Genomic DNA, 20,804 nt, shown 5'->3' with positions numbered 1-20,804 from the left:
TAGTGGCCGTTGTACTGGTTGTATTTTTGCTCAAAATGTGACAGAAACTCCTGAAGTTCTCCGAATTGCGAGCTCTGAAAATTCTCTATTATTTTGTTCTCTTTGTCTATTGTTCGATTCTCCGCAGCCTTCTCTCTTCTCGATTCTCCTCAAGCACTACAGAAAGAGAAAAAGGTTGTATCTGGAAAGCCTATCTAATCTAAGCTGTTCTGCTCTCTCTCTCTCTCTCTCACACACACACAGAAAGAGAAAAAGGTTGTTTCTGAAGAATGCCATTCCCTTCTAATCTATGTCTGTTCGTATTCTCTCTCTCTCTCTCTCTCTCTCTCTCTCTCTCTCTCTCTCTCTCTCTCTCTCTCTCACACACACAGAAAGAGAAAAAGGTTGTTTCTGAAGAAAGCCATTCCCTTCTAATCTATGTCTGTTCGTATCCTCTCTCTCTCTCTCTCTCTCTCTCTCTCTCTCGGGAACGAGACACAGTTCAAAGCTGATTTACCTGGGGTCCTGCTCTTCCTGTATCCCAGTTTGATATACAAATGTTCCGTTACAGTCGATTGCCTTCAGATAGACCCTTCACGTGTGATGGAATCATGTTCCGAGTGTTCGTTCGTTTTCGGCTGCTGTTTGTCGCCTGGTTTGGCCACCCCTCCCCCCAACCCCCTTCCAGAAAGACACCAGAGAGAGAGAGAGAGAGAGAGAGAGAGAGGAAAGCCAGAAGGCAGCAAGATAAATAAATCTTGATTAATTAAGGCATTATTTTTATGAAAAGAATACTTTCATATTGAAGGCCATGCAGAGAGAGAGAGAGAGAGAGAGAGAGAGAGAGAGAGAGAGAGAGAGAGAGTATCTAGGAGGCAGCAGGATAAATAAATCTCGATCAATCGAGAAGCTGTTATCATGATCAGAATACTCCCATTTTGAAGGCCACATTAACCTCCTTTCAAAGTCGACTCTTGAATGTCGACTTCGCATTTGATGCTTTCCATTGCCACACCATATCTCTTTTAAATGCGACTCTGATGCTCAGGTTTGTGAATGGATGGGTCATAATTGATTTCTGTAACTGACCAGGCTCTTAGTGCTTATGGGGAAACATGACCTGACTTGACCCTAGTTTTCCTGGCTTTACATTCTCAGGTCAAATTTTAGGGGACACCCGGAGTGGTATCATCCATTTAAATGGAGGTTAACTAGATTTAGGGTTTAGACTTTGCCCGTACGCTTATTCAAAAGAGAAGGGTATATAGCTTGTGGATATTGGCTGCTGATTCATCCCTCTCTCTCTCTCTCTCTCTCTCTCTCTCTCTCTCTCTCTCTCTCTCTCTCTCTCTCTCTCTCTCTCTCTCTTCTCTCCTTACGCTTATTGAAAAGAGAAGAGTACATATCTTGCGGAAATTGGCTGCTGATTCATGTCTCTCTCTGTCTCTGTCTCCTCTCTCTCTATATGTATATATATATATATATATATATATATATATATATATATATATATATATATATATATATATATATATACTGTCCCCTTCCGCTTATTTAAAAGAGAAGTGTATAAAGCTTGTAGAAACTGGTTGCTGATTAATCTCTCTCTCTCTCTCTCTCTCTCTCTCTCTCTCTCTCTCTCTCTCTCTCTCTCTCTCTCGGGAAACCTTTCTTCATTATCCCCTAATGCCACCTGAATCGCCTTTTTTTCTTGTCCGATTCTCCTCCAAAAATCTCGAAAAACAAAATATCTGCAAAATCTGTATTGTCCGGATCAGAGAAAAGAGAAGAACAATTCGACCCAATTATGAGGCAATTCAAAAGGACATCTGTCGTTAAGGTTGGATTAAATGGCCTGCAGTTCTTAACTGGAATTCTGGTAGATATTTGATGCCATTTCTCCTTCCCTCAAGAGATGAGAGAGGACATTACAAGAAACTCTTCAATTGTACTTCAAGAAGAATGCAGTTAACAAGAAGCAAATGAGTCACAAGCGAAATCCGGCAGGAAAAAACACAAGCACGATGAAGACGAATCTTTCAAGAAGTGTTCCTCCTCAAACAGGTTTATCTCACAAGGGAAAAAAACGTGTTTACGATGTTTTACAGGCCAATAATTGCCACCCTGCACGACAACATTTGTTGCAGGGCCGTCAACGATCCCCAAAGCAGATTAGAGGACGCACTCTTCTCTCGCCACTCATCCGTCAAGCTTAGGACCTCTGTCCCCACCGGGAGCTTGGAGAAAAGCGATTTTATCCTGACGACCGAAACCTCACGAAGTTCAGGGTCGTCTTCGTGCGAGTTTTTTTTAGGCGAGAAGGACCGCTTTCTAACGCTCCCGGCTCATGCGCGAATTCCGGACAAAAGGACCACTAAAATTCTGACTTTACGCACCCAGGCGAGTGTAAATAAGGACACGGTAGTGTAATAATTTTATATTAGCACATTCGGTGCAGAAGCAGATTTCTGTGGGATTCCGTTTTCTACGCTCGAGAGATGACACCCAGATCTCGTTTTCCTGTGCTAGAGAGATGACACCCAGATCCCGTTTTCCTGTGCTAGAGAGATGACACCCAGATTCTTATATTAGCACACCAGATCCTCGAGATAGTCCCGTTTCCTGTAAGAGATTCCCGTTTTCTGTGCTACGATCCCGTTTTTCGAGAGATGACACCAGATCCTGTTTTCCTGTGCTAGGGAGATGACACCAGATCCCATTATTACCAATAGATTCACGTTTTTTCTACGCTCGAGATGACACCTGAGATGACACCCAGATCCCGTTTTCTACGTTCGAGAGATGGCACCCAAATTCCGTTTTCTAAGTTCGATTGATGATAGCCCATTTTCTATGCTCGAGAGATGACACCCAGATCCTGTAAGAGACGACACCCAAATATCGATCCTGTTTTCACCGAGAGATAACCCAGATTCCATTTTCTATGCAGAGACGACACCTAAATGCTTTCTGTCAATATGACACAGATCCTGATTTAGAAATGGCTAAAAATCCGTTTTCTAAGTCATTGATTGATCGTTTTCGCCGCGGTAACCCGTCCAGCATATGGAACAGTTTAGAAACTATACGGAAAGGCTGATTTGAATGTGCCTTAGCAAATTAGGAAAGTCTCTTGACAGGGTTTTAGCAAAGGCTGAAACGACTAGTTGGCAGTTTTACCCCCAAACCATCTGCATTGTGACAATAACAATAATATCAATAACTGTTTGGTTGATAATTTACAAATCTGGTTATATATGGGCGTGAACGATAAAGGATTTCTAGATGTAAAAAAATACTTCGTATTTTATATCAAAATTTTTAAAAGTAATGTTGTTGTTTCAGTGAATAATAATAATAATAATAATAATAATAATAATAATAATAATAATAATAATAATAATAATAATAATACTAATAATAAGAAGAAGAAGAAGAAGAAGAAGAAGAAGAAGCAAGTTATGTCCCCATATAAAAGACCAGTGATAAATAAACCTGAAACTCTTACCAACTCTTGACTGTCCCAAACGCATTTACATAATGGCTTAAATACCTAAATACCCTCCGCAGTAAATTCCAGTAATCCTGCTATTTCTGAAAGTTGAATTTTACGAGAACTGAAAACCATGAAGGGGCGTTTCTCCCTCTTAAGGAACTTAGAGAGAATCTAAGTAGAGACTCTTTGCCGGTATTTATTTTATTATTACTGATAAGGACATTAAGTAAGGAACCTCGTGGGGGAGTAGTGGGGTGCACTGTAGGCAATTACTCAAGGTTCTTTGCGGCGTTCCTTAATCCATTGGCTGCAACCTCTCTCATTTCTCCGTTCCAATTTAGAGGGGTAGTGACATCATTGCACCTCACGCGGTGCACTGTAGGCGCTACTTAAGGTTCTTTGCGGCGTTCCTTCGGCCCCTAGCTGCAGCCCCTGTCATTTCTTTTGGTATTACCTCCATTCATATTCTCTTTCTTCCATCTTACTTTCCTCAACCGCTCTAACAGTTGCTCTATAGTTCAACTGCGAGGTTTTCCTCCTGTTACACCTTTCAAACCTTCTTACTGTCAAGTTTCCTTTCAGCGCTGAATGACCTCGTAGGTCCCTACGCTTGGCCTTTTGGCCTAAAATTTTATATCCCATTCAAGCAACTGATTTCTCTCTCCTACCATAAGACTGAAAGATGAAACACTTGATTAAAAAAAAAGCTAAATAAAACTACCTTGGTTATTTATGGCTGGCGACGGTAACACACTGCGTTCTCAGAAGAATGAAATTCCTTGAAGAAGGATGAAAATCCTTCGGCTAAAGTAGGTAATCCTCTCTCATCCTGAGTCTCTCTCTCTCTTTGTCCAAGAAGTTACAGCGAATTAAGAAAGATGCTGAAAGATGTACAGCACTCGTGTGAGAGAGAGAGAGAGAGAGAGAGAGAGAGAGAGAGAGAGAGAGAGAGAGAGAGAGAGAGGTTGTATTTTGCAAGAAGATTAAGGAATGTGACTTGTGATAATGTAAGAGAGTGCATTTTTCTTTTCTGAGAGAGAGAGAGAGAGAGAGAGAGAGAGAGAGAGAGAGAGAGAGAGAGAGAGAGAGAGAGAGAGAGAGAGAGAGAGAAACAAAGAGTTGTTTTTGCAATGAAATATATCAAGAAAATTAAGAGGGTGTGAAGATAGAGAGAGAGAGAGAGAGAGAGAGAGAGAGAGAGAGAGAGAGAGAGAGAGAGAGAGAGAGAGGTTTTTGTTGTTTAACATCAAGCTGGCGTTACGCCAGCACGGGCTGTTGCTCAAAGAGCAGCCCGTAAGAGTCATTCAACGAGGGTGAGAGGCATGGAAACAAGTGGGTAGTTTTTGAGAGAGAGAGAGAGAGAGAGAGAGAGAGAGAGAGAGAGAGAGAGAGAGAGAGAGGTGTAATAGCAAGAGCCATATTAGGTTTCGTTTCGCTCTCTGTTGGCCTTTGCTTGAATTGAAGACCCAGACGAGGTCATTAAGCCTCATGAATGGGTTGATTAAGATCAAAAGGTGCCGCCTCCGGGTTGGGGGTGAGGGGTGGGGGGTGGGGTGCAATTAGGCAGGCAGGTACGTAGGTAGGTAGATCAGGTCCGGTCAGGTCAGGTCAAGGGGTGGGAGGAGGGGATAATGATTGGGTGCATTTACTCATTAGGTCAGAGGCCAAAAAAAAAAAAATAAAAAATAAATAAATATAATGAAAAGACTAAGAAATGAAATTCTCTGGAAGATGTATTTTGCAAGACGGTTTATTTTATACTTGTATTCTCTAAGAGAGAGAGAGAGAGAGAGAGAGAGAGAGAGAGAGAGAGAGAGAGAGAGAGAGAGAGAGAGAGAGAGAGAGAGAGAGAGAGAGAGAGAGAGAGAGAGAGAAGGGGTGTTGTTTTTATTCTTTTGGGAATAAATTAGTGAGATACCTGACACTGCTTCTTAGCGACTCTTGTTAAGAGAATAACGAATATAATTAGAGAGTTTTTAATTTTCCCCCCTTAGGGGTCGCACTCCCCCTTGGAAATTGCCGACGGCCCCCAGGGTGAGAACCACTGCTCTAGTTACCCGGTTATTCGGGTAATTTTCGGTAATTTCACTTTGAAAATGAATTACGAAATTTATTTCTGGATTTTGTATTCCATACGAATGATTTTAAGTTTGTTTGTATTATTTTGTACCCTACATAAATGCTTCATTTTTCTGTATTTCGTAATGGATCTTGAAAATTAATTGCTAAGTTTTTCTCCGTATTTTATATTCCATTTAAACCAATTAAATTTCTTTCATAATTTTGTAATCAACAAAATGATCATTTATCTTTATTTTGTGTGGGTGAATGAATATCTTTACCTACATTTTGTACTCGCCTTCAAAATATGTGTATATATATATATATATATATATATATATATATATATATATATATATATATATATATTATATATATATAGTTATTACTTATCTGTATATAATTACTGGTAATTATTATGGGGATATTTACAGTTATCTGGTATATTGCCAATATTGCAGAGAGACAGTTATACACATTATCTTCTCTTAAAGACTATATGAGGTCCATCATGTGCACTTTAAACCATTCTACCATCCTCCGTTCTCTCCACATAACCAAACCATCCCAAAGCACTTTGTTGTCTCTTTAAAATCTCTCATCACTCTAGCAATAAGTATATGAAGCCATGGGGAGGAATATCTTATCCTTGTCTCAGATCTATTTTGACACCAAACCAGTCACTCACCAGTCTACTTGTTATAAATCATGTTTTTATCCTATCATAAAAAAGTTGTTTTAAAATTGTTTGTTTCTGTCATAAGAATTTTTTATTGTTCTTTATCTTTTACATCATATATTATTAATATATATTCTCATTGCTTTTATATCAATTATAGCATAATCTGTGTCTTATATATTCCATGTACAGGTTTATCCTTTAATCTCAAACTTCCCACATAACGGTCCCACATACACATACACACACACACACACACACACACACACACACACATCCACACCTCTTCCTTGTCCAAAACCCACACTGCTCTCCCCCTATCAGTCCTTCTCTCATCTATCTTATTCCCTGAATCAGAAGTCTGTCTTATCTCTTGTCTAAAATTATATTTAATTGTATTTAATTCTTGCTCTGCTCGGACTCTTGAGTAGGCGGGACGGGATTTCCAGTGTCGTAAATACGTGGGTTTTGGTGCTGGAAAGACGAGACAGCCTTTCTTTCTTTGATTGAAGTTGGGAGTTGTTCAAGATAAATATATATCTCTCTTTGTCTCTCTCTCTTTATGTATATGTATATATACATATATATAAATATATAAATAAAATATATATATATATATATATATATATATATATATATATATATATATATATTATATAAACAATTATATATAAATTATATAATATATATATATATATAGAAATTATATATATATATATATATATATATATATATATTATATATATATATATATATATATATATATAAACATATATATGTATATATATATGTGTGTGTGTGTGTATATTCCACATACATGCATAACTCTTTTCTGGAAAAGGTTTCATGCCCCAAAATTAAACTGATGCCTCACTTGGAATCACGATCATGATAAGAAGCTGTTGACCCAGAACTTGCAAAGAAAATATTAAAAAATAAAATATTTACTTAAAAAACAGCATTAAATCACAAGGTCTTCCTGACGTAATAAGAGACTTCCATAAATCATCAGGTTATCGCTATAATTTAGGAGCATTAATGCTATAAGTAACCCAGAATATTATCCACTACAGTGTTTATAAAGACCACGAGTGAAAGATCTACGCATGCGCGTTCTCCCCGGGACATCTTGACAAATGGCGCCTGACAGGAGATATATGACGAGCCTTGACAGCCACTTGGCCCAGCATTTTTGGGGGGTGTGGGGGAGGGGGAGGGAGGGGGGGGGAATGGAGTGACTGACCAAAAACGTGGGACTGTGATAAGTGTGTGATTAGGGGTCTGATGAATGATAGAATAGAGAGAGCATGAAAAAAAAAATCGTCATCTCTCCGCCTTTCCCTTCTCTTGTTATTTATTCAGTCCTCTCTCTATTTCTGTATTTGTGTGGTTCTGTATTCCCATCCTCTTTGTATTTATGTATTTGTCTGGTTCTGTATTTCTCTGTATTCATGTATTTGTCTGGTTCTGTAGTTCCATCCACTCTTCGTATCTGTATTTATGTGGTTCTGTATTTCCATCCTCCTTGTATTTATGTATTTGGCTGGTTCTGTATTTCTCTGTATTTATGTATTTGTCTGGTTCTGTAGTTCCATCCACTCTTTGTTTCTGTATTTATGTGGTTCTGTATTTCCATCCTCCTTGTATTTATGTATTTGGCTGGTTCTGTATTTCCATCCTCACTGTATTTCTGTATTTATCTGTGCATTTATTTTTGTATTCTTGTTAATATGTTTTAATTGTCTGGTTGCGTTTTGGGGCGAATTTCGTGTAAATGGCGTCTTCGTTTATATATTTTCGCTCTTGGGTTTGTGGTCTCTCTCTCTCTCTCTCTCTCTCTCTCTCTCTCTCTCTCTCTCTCTCTCTGCTCCGGCTTTAGAACTTTCTTTTTCCTGATATTTTGTCCATTACGTTTCTCATTTTTACTGTATTTTCATTGTGCTTCCTCCCACCTTTCTCTCTCTCTCTCTCTCTCTCTCTCTCTCTCTCTTCTCTCTCTATATATATATATATATATATATATATATATATATATATATATATATATACTGTATATATACATATAAATACACACACACATATATATATATACATACATACATACATACATACATACATACTGTATGGTTGCATGCATGCATGTGTGCATGCATTGTTTGAATAATTCTCATCAATCACTCACATCACAAGCGGAAGCGGGTCGCTTGCACAGCACAATAAGACAAACAACTGAATATTTCCGCCCAGCGAAAACGGGGTCGAGACAACGTAATGGTTCTTCATACTTCTGAAAAATGAGAATTCTTGATATGTCTGTATCTTTTGTTAAGGACAAGTGACGTTAAACCTTTCTCTCATTCTTCTTCTGAGTCACTGCATCGTCTTCATGCCCTCGTTATTCCTTTTAGAAAAATGTTTGTTAGAGAAGTACTTTATAAATACTTTGTTAGAGAAATACTTTACAAATACTTATTGGTGTTCGAGCCTAAAGTCCGTCGTCGAGTTAATGTATTTGATAGAGTTATCTATGCGTATATTAATTTGTTCATTTATTTTTTATTTTTATTTTAATGACTGATCTCCTCTTTCTGTATTTCCTATTACCTTCTGTTATTTTTTTAAATGAACACCTTAGGATTCTTTGGAAGCTTGAATTTCAGGTCAATGGCCCCTGTGGTGGGCTTGTTCCATATGAATAGGGTTCATCTTCTGATTAATAATAATAATAATAATAATAATAATAATAATAATAATGATAAAGGTTTTGTTAAACAAAATGGCAGTTTCAACAGCATTTATTTTATAGTAAACGCTCAATTCGTCTTATCAGTTGCTTTTCTTGCGCTGGAATGGTTGCAAGCAATTGACCGATATTCATATCCGGTGGTTTACAAATAATATAATAATAATAATAATCTTGAATTTGAAGTCAATGGCCCCTGTGACAAGCTTGTTTTGTATGAATAGGTTCATCTTCTGATTAATAATAATAATAATAATAATAATAATAATAATAATAATAATAATAATAATAATAATAAAATAATACCAATAAAAATAATAATAATAATAATAATAATAATAATAATAAATAGATAATAATAATAATAATAATAATAATAATAATAATAATAATAATAATAATAATAATACCAATAAAAATAATAATAATAATAATAATAATAATAATAATAATAATAATAATAATAATAATATAAATAGATAATAATAATAATAATAATAATAATAATAATAATAATAATAATAATAATAATAATAATAATAACAAACATTTTTTCAGCATAAGCCCTATACGTTGCTAATTAGGAATACAAATCAGTAAAAAAATATGTTTGAAAATTCTGCTCATTACGTGGGAATTATAAATGGTGAACCGCCAGTGTTATTTGGTGGAAATGAAAATTCTTTGACAAAATAGATATGCAAATTAGTCGGTTCTCGTTGTTTACGGCGTAAAATATATGCTAATTTAAAAATTTGCCGTGAGTTGGATGAATTTTTATGCTGTGTTATTGGATTCGTGTTCTGTGTGACATCAGGTGATTTTATTTAAACAAAATTATATATATATATGTATATATATATTATGTATATAAAAAAATATATATAATATTTTTATATATATATATATATATAACAAAACTCACCAAATCCTGACATGAATGGGGACAGAACAAAACTCTCTCTCTCTCTCCTCTCTCTCTGAATGGGGACAGAACTCTCTCTCTCTCTCTCTCTCTCTCTCTCCCTCCCTCTCTCTCTCTCTCTATGCACTGGTATTCCTACTTTACAAACTGTATTAATATTATTTATTTCCATCCTTACGGTACGGAAATTTCCCCTGACGTCAGAACTGCTGAACAGATTGAATTCAAATTCACTACTTTGAAGACTGAGCATTGTTGATCGGTATCAAGCAGATTCCGTAATTAATCTCGGCGGGATTAAACCATCTCAGGATTAGACGATATTGATCGGCAGCATCCCGGAGGAAATTCATCTGACTTATCTCTCGGAGATTCATCTTAGTTACCTCTCGGCATCATTCCTTGTGAGATGATGATGATGATGATGATGATGGTTCTGTTGTTGTTGTCCTAGCGTGAATGACCTGGTTTGTGATCTGATCGAAGTGTATACTTGTACATAAGGTTATTTATTTGTCTCTCTCTCTCTCTCTCTCTCTCTCTCTCTAGCATAATGATACGCACATACACACACACTCTCTCTATCTCTTACTTCTTATATAGCATGATGATACATCAAGAATAACGAACCATTCTCTCTCTCTCTCTCTCCCTCTCTCTCTCTCTCTCTCTCTCTCTCTCTCTCTCTAGCATAATGATACTCTCTCTTTCTCTCTCTCAATCTTGCTCTTTCTCTCTAGAATAAGGAACCATTCTCTCTCTCTCTCTCTCTCTCAATCTTGCTCTTTCTCTCTAGAATAATGAACATTCTTCTCTCTCTCTCTCTCTCTGTTTGTCTGTCTGTCTCTCTCTAGCATAATGATGCATTCTCTCTCTCTCTCTCTCTCTCTCTCTCTCTCTAGCATAATGATAAATTTTCCCTCTCTCTCTCTGTCTCTCTAGCATAATGATAAATTTTGAGACAAAACCGGCTGAAGCCACAACGCCGAATGGCCAAATATATCTCTCTTCACGAAATGGGAGTCCGGTCACATTGGTCACAGCCTCCATTGTGGACTTTCCGAGTTTCCTTTTCTTCCGCGTCTCCCGCGAATTGTTTCTCCTCCTCGATGTATGGGGACCCATTCGTTTTTCGGGAGGGGGGAAAGGGGGAGGGGTGGTTGGAAAAGGGAGGGGTGGGCTTTTTTTGTCTTTTCAGTGTTCTCTTCTCTCTCTCTCTCTCTCTCTCTCTCTCATAATGATACATTTTCTCTCTCTCCCGTTCCTTCTGTCTAGCATTGTACGTTCTCTCTCTCTCTCTCTCTCTCTCTCTCTCTCTCTCTCTCTCTCTCTCTCTCTCTCTCTCTCTAACATAATGAATCTCTCTCTCTCTCTCTCCCTTGCCCTTTCTCTCTAGCATAATGAATCTCTCTCTCTCTCTCTCTTCTCTCTCTCTCTCTCTCCCTTGCCCTCTCTCTATAGCATAACGAATCTCTCTCTCTCTCTCTCTCCCCCTTGCCCTTTCTCTCTTTCTCTCTAGCATAATGAATCTATCTCTCTCTCTCTCCCTTGCTCTTTTTCTCTAGCTAATGAATCTCTCTCTAGCTCTATCTCTCTTTCTCTTTAGCATAGCGAATCTCTCTCTCTCTCTCTCTTTTAGCATAGCGAATCTCTCTCTCTCTCTCTCTCTCTCTCTCTCTCTCTCTCTCTCTCTCTCTCTCTGTGGCCTCTTTTATGTGGGTCGCCTCGTTTCGGGGAGTTCCCTTTCGTCATCGGCATTTTATTGAATTGTTTTTTTTTTTTTAATTAGATGGGATTTTGATATTGCTGTATATTTATTTGTTTTCCCTTTTTATTTGCTTCGAATCTTCATGTGCGTCTTGAGAACTGTTCGTACATCTTTATGTTCATCTGTATGCATGTATGTATGTACGTATGTATGTATGTCTGTATGTATGTATAGATGTATGTATGCAGAGGAAGGTGAATCTTATGTATATCTATACGAGCTTATGCATGCATGTATGTGTGTGTGTATGTAAGAGGGCTGAATCAGTTTGGTATTTTTATATATATTAATCTATTTTTCCTTAGTGTATACTTTAAAACTATTTGTATCAATGTATGAGTATTTATACGAGCATGCGTATGTTTGTATGTATGTATGTATGTATGTATGTATGTATGTATGTATGTATGTATGTATGTATGTATGTATCCAAAGTAGGCTGAAGCTGTTAAGCCAACTATATACTTCCTTCCTTTTGGGTTTTTCCTCTAATTGTAAAATTTCTTTCATGTTTCTTGGGAAAGTAGATCCCCTGGTTCCTGAAAAAGTGGCCCTCCTTAAATTTGGGAAGGGAGGGGGGGGCTGCATTTCCCAGAAACATTAGGATTGCCAAGTTTCAAAAGTTGCAGGGAGGAAGGAATGAGAATCTTTTCCATAAGTTTATTTGTTAATTAAGTTTTATTTTCGGTTGGGCTTATTCACTCGTGTTTTGGGTTGTTGAGATTATTTTAGGTTTTCTCAGTAGATGGGTTTATATATATGTATATATGTATAGCTATGTACAGTATGTATACACCCAAACATCTATATAAACAGCCACGTTAAATAAGTCTAATCCTTCGGTCCAGGCTGCAGGAGAGCTGTTAATCAGCTCAGTGGTCTGGGTAAAACCTTTTATAGTATACTTAATATTATATATATATATATATATATATATATATATATATATATATATATATATATATATTAATATATATTATACTATATATATATATATATATATATATATATATATATATATATATATTATTATATTTATTTTTTCTATTTTGTCTCCCATTTTCTATGTCATCTCGCACCCGCTTTTTACAAGCCTTTTATCTCCTTAAGCCCCCCCCCTCCCCCTCCTCCTCTTCTTCCTCCCTCCTCCCCTCCTCCTCCTCCTCCTCCTCCTCCTCCTCCTCCTCCTCCTCCTCCATCAGCCCATGCCTCCATGACACTCCGCATCTCCTGTAAAACCCGATTATGTATTACACCGGCTTCTTGGAAAGTTTAAAAGCTCACAACTCCTCCATTGCGCTCCTATCTTCCATTTTCCCTTAGGGTTTATTTCGTAGGGGAAGAAATTAAGTGGGGTTGCTGCTAAAAGAAGAAGAAGAAGAAGAAGAAGAAAGAGGAGAAGCAAGTGAAGATGAAAGAGAGAGCAAGTGACAGTTGGTGATCTATGAGTGAGAGAGAGAGAGAGAGCTGCTTGCTATATAGGTCTAGGTCTAGGGATGGATACTGCAGATGCAAACGGGAGTTCAATTTGTATAACTATTTGTCTAATATGTACAGTATGTATATATATTATATATATATATATATATATGTGTGTATATATATGTATATATATGCATATATATATTATATATAAATCTAAACTACTAAAGTCTAGGTACGATATAATGGATATGTATATATGTGTATATATCTGTGTATATATATATATATATATATATATATATATATATATATATATATATATTATATAATATATATATATATATTATATAAGTATTTCAGTCATCGTATTTATTATATTAACTGTTGCAGCTTCAAGACAAACCCTTCACAATGATTCCCCAAACCAAAAAAATATTCTGGCTCAGGTCAAATCAAGCTTTCCAGCTTTACTGTCACTGGTCGGGCCTCTAGGCCTAAAGTAATTTTCCATATCATCGACTCTCTCTCTCTCTCTCTCTCTCTCTCTCTCTCTCTCTCTCTCTCTCTCTCTCTCTCTCTCAAACTTTAAATTTCACCTGTTAGGGTCTTTGTTAAACGGTTAGACGAGTAAGCAAGCATATGAAGAAGTGTTAAGCCTAACATGTAATGGGATTAAAAGCCACCCATTAAGCCGTTATTAGTCGGGCGGGGGGCGGGGTGGGGGTGCTGTTATAGAACCCAGGAGTAATGTAATATACCTCTTCATGGATATCACGAAAATGGAGACGGAGATGTTTCTATTGTCATTAAATGAATTATGGATGTTTTTAAAATGGGTTATTAATGTCTATTTTAGGCATGAGAGTGACTTGGACAATCTTAGGAATGTTTTTTAGGTTATTTAGGAAGCGAGTTAAATTGTGAATACAGATTTATATATATGTATGTATATATATATCTATTATATATACAGTGTATCTGTATATGTATATGTATATATATATATATATATATATATATATATATATATATTATATATATTTGCAATTAGGAATGTGAATCTGGTATATTAACTTTATTTCTCTCTTTAAGCGTTTTACAATATACAGTAAGTTATCTTATCACATGATACCGACTTGATTTAGAACTGGCAGGTCAATTATAAAGCCCTGCCTCTCTCTCTCTCTCTCTTTCTCTCTCTCTCTCTCTCTCTCTCTCTCTCCCCTCTCTTCTTATCAGCATTGGAAAGACGATTTAACTGGTAAATCAGGTCAGCTGTAATTTTCTTTCAAGTTTTATTTACAGGCAGAGAGAGAGAGAGAGAGAGAGAGAGAGAGAGAGAGGTCGTTGTCATAGTAGCATAACGCAGGATTACCGAGAATGTAGACATAAAGAGGCCGAGCAGGGAGTGCTTTGTCTGAAGCTTGTAGCGTAATAATAGGCCTAGTCTTTCTCTAGGCCACTGCTGTATGTGGGCGTAGGCCTATATGGCTACACCGGCCATGAATACTTATAACTACCAATCAGGCCACACGGAAGAGACGAGGCAGGCAACCCCATTGTAATTGAAGGATGTGCTCTTTTGGGAGGAGGGGTTTCTGGGGCGAAGTAACGGGGTTGTTTTGGGGGGATCCTCTTGATGGATTCTTCTTCTTGCGAGGTTTGGTTTGGGTCCTTCGATATGACTATGTTTCAATCTGCTTTTTGTGTTTTTTAATATACATAATCTGAATGACTTTTAACTCCCACCTAATTTGAAATCTTTGAACTCTCATCTTCTGCAGGTTGGTTCCTCTGGTAGGCCTATGTTTCGATTTTACTTTTTGTGTGTGTGTGTTTTTTTTTAAATGTTTGAAACGCTTTTAAATCCAAACTTAATTTGAGATGTATAGACTTTTTTTTTTTTTTTTTTTAGGTAGCCAGAGTTTTAAGCCTATTCCCTCCCGACTTTTTCCTCTTCTGTTTAAGAGCCGAATTAAATATATCCGTAAAAGACACGCCTCCTGTAGTTTCTGTTCCGGAAAAGCGCAACGCCGAGCTCCAAAAACCGTCTACGGAAGTGAATTCACCTCGTTAGGCCTACCGAAATGGCTCCGAGGCTTCGTTTTCACTTTTTAAGCCAAATGGAACTCGGACGCTATAGGCCTATTTTGTCTTGCAGACTCCCACACTCAACCGTAGATCTCTAACAGCTGTAGAAACGCGTATTCTTTTGAAAGTTCAACCACCTCTTGGTAGGCCTATGAAGCACCTCATACCTGACATTTAAAGTCGAGCCTTGGGGTGGCGAGCAACTGAAAGGGCAAGAGTAGGCCTATACGTTGGAAATAAAGGGAAGAGTGTTTAGAAATGTATCATCAGTATGCATGAACTCTGGGCCTACTTAATTTTCACAAGTCCTCAGTTTATGTAGGGCGCCATCATTCTGTTTTATATGGGTGTTCCTCCGGCTTAGCGATCAGCTAGGCCTAGACCGATTTCATTCTAGACGGGTTTTTAACGAAATTCTTGATTACTTTCTGAATAGAGAAAAGAAATCTTTGATTTGAATTCAATATCTGACAGATTATTGGTCCTCCGTCAAATATTTCACACCAAAAACAAGAAATTCCACAGGTTTCTTTATTGCTATCCGAAGCTGATTGGTTGGATTGAAATTAGGTCAAAATATCAAATATACGTTCATTAATCGAGTTTTTTTTTAGCTCACAAACGGAGCATTTATATTGACCTGTGGGTTATTTGTAGGTTAGATAAATAACATTAACTACCTATTCACATGTGTGGGTTGGTTAATCACGCACTCTATGGCATTACAAACAAACTCAGTGCACTTAAAATTACATAGGCCTAGGTGATTCGTTACTTGTATAAATTAGTTAATCATGAATTGAACAGTATTTCGAACACACTTAGTAGGCCTGGAAATTATATAGGCCTAGGTGATTCCGTAGTACTCTTGGAAATTCCATAGGCCTAGGTGATTCCGTAGTACACTTGGAAATTACATAGGCCTAGGTGATTCGTCACAATTTTTTTTATATTTTTGGAAGTTAGCATAAGAAAAAAAAAACCTTTTAAAAATATTACGCTGTATAGAATTCATTTAAAACTCGTAATAGGGTATCGTAATCCATCATAAAGTATCGTAATTCATACTCTGATGTAATCAGTGGCGTGGATAAATGTCAGTTAATGAATATTTCAACGCATTTTTACGAAGTTAAATACCAAATGATCAATACTGATTATTTATGCCCTCTAAAATTCATGTCCATCACCAACTTGAAACAGAGAGAGAGAGAGAGAGAGAGAGAGAGAGAGAAAGAGAGAGAGAGAGAGAGTGATTTCTATAACCTTCAAAAATCATTTCCATCACCAACTTGAAGCTGAGAGAGAGAGAGAGAGAGAGAGAGAAGAGAGAGAGAGAGAGAGAGAATCAGAACTGATTTCTATAACCTTCAAAAAATCATTTCCATCACCAACTTGAAGCAGAGAGAGAGAGAGAGAGAGAGAGAGAGAGAGAGAGAGAGAGAGAGAGAGAGAGAGAGAGAGAGAGAGAGAGAGAGACTCAGAACTGATTTCTATAACCATCAAAAAAATATTTCCATCACCAACTTGAAGCAGAGAGAGAGAGAGAGAGAGAGAGAGAGAGAGAGAGAGAGAGAGAGAGAGAGAGAGAGAGAGAGAGAGATTTTGTTTAGCCATATGTCAATGTTTGTGGCTTAGCTGATCCTACTCAATGAGAACACTGCAGGAAGGCGGGAAAGGATTCCTTCTTGTACTGACCTCAGTTTCAGAAGAATTTCTTAGGATTTCTGGTAAAATTCAAATAGAGTTTAGGAGTCACACTAGAGAAGGTCATGATTGCTATATATATGATGTTGACGTAATAAAATAATGAATAATATGAATTTGGAATGAATTTCAATAATAGTAAGTAACAGAAATTTGTGAGAGATGCTTAGGCAAAAATAAAGGACTGTAAGTGACTGGTTTTGGACGAAAAGTGCTGACGTAATGGAATTTACTTTATCTTTTAGGAATTAAGTAATATCAGGATTATCAATAATACAAAAATAATTTTTAAAATAACAAAATGATTGAAATTCTACGACTCAACGGCTTTCGAATTTAGTGATATTACTTTTAGTTTTCTAAAAAGAAAACTTCTAAAAAGAAAACTATTGTGCCGGCTTTTGTCTGTCCGTCCGCACTTTTTCTGTCCACCTCAGATCTTAAAACTATTGAGGCTGGGGGCTGCAAATACATGTTGATCATCCAACCCCCAATCATCAAACATACCAATTTGCAGCCCTCTAGCCTCAGTAGTTTTTATTTTATCTCACCTGACCGTGGTTAAAGTTTCATGGGCCATGGCTCATACGACATGATACCGAGACCACCGGTAGATCTATTTTCGGTGGTCTTGCAGAAAACTCGATTGCGCCGAAGAAACTTCGGCGCATTTTTTACTCGTTTTTTAAACTATTTCTGATGTCATTTCACCAAAAGTAATCCAAGCTTAAACTAACCTAATCTTAGCAAGGATGTATTAGTGGAAAAATAATCATTAAATGATTGAATTCTTACTGTATGTTCAACCTTCTATCTATCTGTCTATCTATCTAAATAAATGTATAAATAAATGAATAAATAAAATTACACGTTTTGGATGTTATCATTCACTTTATTTTAATAATTTTTCTTATTTATTATTTTTTACAGGTACACTCTTCCGTTTTTAATGTGGTAATTGATTGCTCCGTCCTGGCTTCGTTTGGGAAAGGCATTAATTTAGTGTATATATATATATATATTTATATAGATATATGTATATATATGTATGTATATATATATAAAAGTGTATATACATATATTTATATATATATATATTTACATATATATAATACAATCTTTGTGTAGGCTTACAAGCACCTCGATTGAAGACCTAGGTCCACTATAATAACTATATATAACAACTATGGACCTGAAATCAGCGCTTTCTATAGACTCCGTCTGATGGCAGAAGTTATAAGCCTGCTGTGCAGTATATCATCCTCTCGTTGCGAGAGGAATTGTATATGGGACACTGGCTGTCATGTTTGGGAGGATAAAAGACCTCCTTTTGGGAAGATAAACATTAGGGATGAATGTTCCTTAACGAAGGGACAAGGAGGCGTGGAAATTGTCTTTGGTTATATGGGATATATGTATGTGCATATGTATGTGGGTATGTGCGTACGTATGTATGTATATATATGTATAATTTATATTTATATAACACATATGATATATTTTGTAATATATATACATATATATGTACTGTATATATATATATATATATATATATATATATGTATATATATATATATATATATATATATATATATATATATATATATATATATATATATATATATATATATATATATATATATATATATATATATATATATATATTATATATATATATATATATATATATATATATATTTATATATATATATTTTTTATATATATTCATTCACAATCACCTCTTTTTTTACTTCAAGACGTGAAGAACATCTATTTTATAGGTCTCTTTGAAATGGACTCCTAAATTTTTCCTTTACGAGTTTCCATATTGCTTTATTTGATGTCAACCTTAATGTTTTATATTGCTCCATATATTTTAAAGTTAAGGTCACTTTATTCAGGGTTTATGGTTGAGTGTTTCATAATATATGTATTGCAGGGTTGCCTTCATTTTTTAGGTCAAGAATATTCTTTAATGAGGTTAGGTGCGTTTCCACTCTCTCTCTCTCTCTCTCTCTCTCTCTCTCATTATTATCCTTTTTCTATCCTTTGCTAATCTCTGACTCTCTCTCTCTCTGTCTCTCTCTCTCTCTCTCTCTGTCTGTCTGTTCTATTCTCTCTCTCTCTCTCTCTCTCTCTCTCTCTCTCTCTCTCTCTCTCTCTCTCTTCTCTTATTCTCATTCTATTCTCTCTCTCTCTCTCTCTCTCTCTCATTATTCTCCTTATTCTCCTTATCCCTTTATTCACAGCTATTCTCTCTCTCTCTCTCTCTTTATTCACAGCTATTCTCTCTCCCCCTTCTCTCTCTCTCTCTATCTTTTTCTCTCTCTCTCTTTCTCTCTCTCTCTCTCTCTCTAACACGCGCGTACACTCTATATTTAACCATCTAGGAAATCCCCGTTGTTGTATTTTGGATTTTATCGTTTAATTCCTCGTCTTTTTCTTTCATTTTCGTTCACTTTGAACAACATACATTCTATTTACATTATGTGTGCAAATAGTGGATGCTGGATGCTCTCGTTTGCACTGGAAAGCAAAGCAAACGGAAGTTGATCACTTTTGTTTATGATGGTTTTAGCTGCGTTGACCTGTCCTTATATATATAGTTAGTATTGCATTTCCTTTTTTCAATTCTGACAAATTCTCGAAACGTATTCATTTATTTAGATAAAGTTTTCGTCCGTAAGCAACCCTTTTCATTTATGACGTATTTCCAAAATGTATTCTTTCCTTCAATTCAGTTTTCGTCCGTATCTTCGTCCATAAAGAAACTAAGTTTGAGAAGAATCTCCTCATCACTTCTGGAACGCAAATTCATGATATGTATGGTAGTATTGCACCAGCCCTGGTTTTTTTTTGCCATGCCCCTAGGTTAGTATAGGTTAAGGTTAGGTTAAGGTTAGTTTAGGTTAGGTTAGGTTAGGTTAGATTTGTAATTAGTGTAGCCATCCCCCAAGGTTAGGTTAGGTTAGGTTAGATTAGGGTTAGGTTGGGTTAGTTTAGGTTAGGTTAGGTTAGATTAGATTTGCAACTAGTGTAGCCATCCCCCAAGGTTAGGTTAAGCTAGGTTAGGTTAAGATTAAGTTAGGTTAGGTATAATCAACCCAAGAATTTTGGTGAGGGAAACATAATGAGATTATTTTCAAGAAAATTCTGTGGTTAGTTTTGAAGACATGGCGTCCCGCTTTTTACAGGGAAAGGTCTCGATACTCGGTTACATCTCGGGATAATTGCCTCCCGGAACACCTGCCTCATTACTATAGCAGGTTTCTTTAATTCCTTGGTAGTTGATCCAATTCCGGTTTCTTGTTTTTCACCGGCGGGAGTCGCTTTTTAAATTTAGGACCGAATTTAAAATTTTAATGTTACTGCCGAGCGTTTTATCTGAGGTCTCGATCGAAGTCCATAAAAGTCAGGTGAGCAGCTGGAAGGGAGGTTCTACTAATTTTCCTTTTTTATTTTTTTTTAGTTTTATTTTCATGTCTGTTTGCTTTTATAAAGGTTTGTTTTCGAAATAGATCAGGTGGAGATAAGGAAAGAAGGTATGGAAAAATTGAACAATTGTTATGTGCGAAATCCATAATTGCATTTTCATTCTTAGTGTTTTGCTCTAATAATTTTTATTTATTTATTTTTTTTTATGTCTGTTTGCTTTTACAAAAGTGTGTTTTCAAAATATATCAGGTGGAAACAAGGACAGATGATGAGGGGATGTGGGAAGACTGAAAAACTGTTCTCTGAGAAATCCGTAATTTCATTCACATTTGCTCTACTAATTTTTATTGATTTATTTTCTGTTTTGTTTTCCTGTCTGTTTGTGTCTATAAAAGTTTGTTTTTAAAACAGATCACGTGAAAATAAGGGCAGGTTTTTATTCTCATTCTATTCTCATTTTTATCTCCTTCTATTTGTCTTGAAAATAGATTTCAC

At 36.2% G+C, this 20,804-nt stretch overlaps 1 protein-coding gene across 3 annotated transcripts in view; it reads right to left on the bottom strand.

The window, feature by feature from the left end:
* Nucleotides 1-20,804, bottom strand: part of LOC136849867 (uncharacterized) — a 103,794-nt gene that overhangs the window by 18,709 nt on the left and 64,281 nt on the right. The gene's annotated exons all lie outside the window — the stretch shown is intronic.

Source organism: Macrobrachium rosenbergii, chromosome 21, assembly GCF_040412425.1.
Source record: "Macrobrachium rosenbergii isolate ZJJX-2024 chromosome 21, ASM4041242v1, whole genome shotgun sequence".
In the NCBI taxonomy this organism is placed as follows: Eukaryota; Metazoa; Arthropoda; class Malacostraca; order Decapoda; family Palaemonidae; genus Macrobrachium; species Macrobrachium rosenbergii.
Note: the sequence above shows the minus strand (reverse complement) of the source record. Positions and strands in the feature narration are given on the sequence as shown.